Here is a 2,991-nt window from a genome sequence, read left to right on the forward strand (position 1 = left end):
CTTATGGCAGGCGAATTAGAACTCAGATGCTAGAAGTAAAAAAGTGAGAGCAATGAGAAACACAGCTTGAACTGATACAAAATCCAGTTTATACAAACGTCAATCTGCTTTTGATCAGTAGTTAATGTTCAGCAAGATCACAGTGTAATGCTGGTTTTGGCTGTATAATCTACAAGGGGATTGTGTGAATTATTTTTATCTTCTGCAGTTTTCCACAGCTGTTCACCTCAGTATGTATTCTCTTTCAAACCCCTAAGAACCTCTTTAGAGAATAGTTTTGTGTTACAACTAATGTGAAAGGACCATAGTGCTCTCTCTGCTGAGCTGAATTTCAAGTAAGGAAAATAAAAATGCAAATTATAAATGAAAGCTAATTTCTCCTCCTAGAGATCTGTGAATTCCATAGAGATCTTCAGATACTTGGAGACAACCACAGAAGCACAGTGTATCAACACTGCTTTTAAGTATTAAATATGCCTAAAGATATCCATAAAACATTCTCAGTAAATACTGGTTTTAGTAAACAGCCTTTTGAACAAATACTATTTTTATTTTAGGCAGATACATGATAAATTCAGAGCACCTGGAACCTGAAGTAGCTCTTTGTACCCCAAATATTTTAATATAAATTCTATCAGTTACACATAATTTCACTGTGGCAATTGAGGCACAGACTCTCCATGAGTGCAGAAGGAAAGACCCTTTATTATTACAATAGCACATATTTATGCTATGGTTAAAGCTCTTACTTCCTAATTAGCAAATCAGCAATTAGACAGCTATCAACCTTTTCTCCTATCAGCATCAGACCCCTCTAACACACGCTGTGCAGAACAATCACCTTCCTGTTCACGCGCTGTTCATGCAGCGGTAACTTCTCACAGTCCAGGACTTTTCACAGTTCAGTGTTGCAGCTCTCCGCTGTTTTTCCCTACCAGCCTGGCACAATGCAGGAGTTTCTTATCTTTCTCCCAAGGCCCTTTTCTCATCAAAGCCTTGCTGCTTCTCAAGGGCTGTGCAGAGCTGACAGGCCGATGTCGACTTGCCTCTCTCCCACGTTTCACTATGTGTAATTTACTGTCAGTGGTGTGACTCATGAGGGACTGACATGTCCCTAAATGCTTTGGTGGCCAAAGCAATCCGGGTGACTTGGGCTTCTTCCTTGGTGGGCCGTAAGAAATACTGTGATACAGAGCTCTTCACTCTTCACAGAGAGTCATGCTGGATTGATCGGCCACCACCACAGGCTACTTAACGTGCAGATTTTATTCTGATTTATTGCTGGTAGTGGTTTAGCAGTAAACACAAAAGCACACAGAGCATGAGAGAAATGGCTGCACTTTTAACTGCTGATACTGTAGGTACATTTCACTTACTCCAGTTCATCTTCAATTTATCTCTGCTGCACCCGTTATAGATGTTCTAATGAAAGTCAAATAGCAGGTAATGCTGTGAACCAGTACCCTCTTCCAAACCCTGCCATGCCGGGAGAAAGTCTCACTTGCCCCCAGGTACTCAGCAGCTCCCCTGTTGGAAGTCACAGCATAATGAGATACACCAACAGAGGTGTTTTAATTAGTGCTTATCAGCCTGTCATTCCAAATGTGCCACACTAAGTTATTATCCAAGTGACTTAGCAAATCCGGCTCGTTTTGACAGACACAGGTTAGACAGCACTTACAAAAGCCCACCACCACCAGAGTTGAGGCAGTAGCTCCCAACAGCCAAACACAAGGATAAATTACAGTTGACTGTTGTCTTCCACCAACACTGCTGCTGTTTCTAAGGTAAACGACTGCCAAAAGCATAAGCCTAGATTGCACCCTTTTGAGGCATCACTCATGCCTTCTTTTGTGATTGCACTGCAACTGTCCTAGTTTGTCCACTACTAGAAGCAAAGAATTGTGGCAAGCCACCTCTGGACAAAACTATCTTCTACACTCGAGCAGTGGTACTGGCCTCAGTGTAGATGTGCCAGTGTAAAACTGCAGAAAAACTACCCTATGCATCGGGCTTTTCCTACCATTTCTCACAACTATATATTTAAATGTTACCAATTCCCATTCAATGTTCATGCATGTGTCAGGCAATATATACATGTGTATGTGTTAAATATGAAAATGCCATTATCCTCATTTCACAAAAAAGGAAGGGGTTTTGAGACCTAAATAGCCTTGAAAATAGAGACCACAGAGTTTAAAACTCGTTTTTTCAGAAAAGCTGAAATTTCAACAGAAGTATGAAAATCTGTTATCGGATTTTCAGAAAAGTTCATCTATGGAGGGGCTAAAATTTAAAAATTCTGGTCATAAGTGACATACCTAATGTAATATAAGTAGCTGGAGACAAAATGGGAAATGTATTGGATAATAAATTATTAAAGCTCACATGAAGTAAAGCATATTCTAAATATATTGCAGGTACCCCCAAAGTTGGAGAGTGAATGAATTGAAACAATGTAGTGTTTATACTAAGTTTATACTAATCTGCAGAAAGACTTGGATATTCCTAACAAAGGATACATGTGGTTAATAAGCCACAGGTTTTCAGCCTGTGGATTTCTTCGGCCATACAAAATTTGGGAAATAGAGAGTCTCACTGAACATTCATTCATATGTAGCATGCACAATCTCAGAACTGTGCTGCGCAAACTGTGCAGAAAGGAGTGGTTCCTGCAACAAGGATCCTGCTGGTTTTCTTAAATGCATTAAAAACAATCGAACAACTACTGATAGTTTGCCTATTATAAAGGGCTTTCACTGAATCAGAGGGCATAAATAGTATGCATTTATTTGAAGACTAAAAAGCTTCACAAGAAGCAGCACAGATACTAAGGTCTAAAAAGCAAATGGTCACAATCCGGTAACTAATTTATCACGCCTAACTTTTATCAGGCCGATCTGTACTCTGTCTGCTAGAACTGTTATGGCTCTATAATTAAAAATAATAATGTTTTGCTCCAACATTCTTTTAGACAAAGCTGCCTTAATA

This window comes from Athene cunicularia (genome assembly GCF_003259725.1).
Source record: "Athene cunicularia isolate RWA chromosome 2 unlocalized genomic scaffold, athCun1 chr2_part2, whole genome shotgun sequence".
NCBI lineage: Eukaryota > Metazoa > Chordata > Aves > Strigiformes > Strigidae > Athene > Athene cunicularia.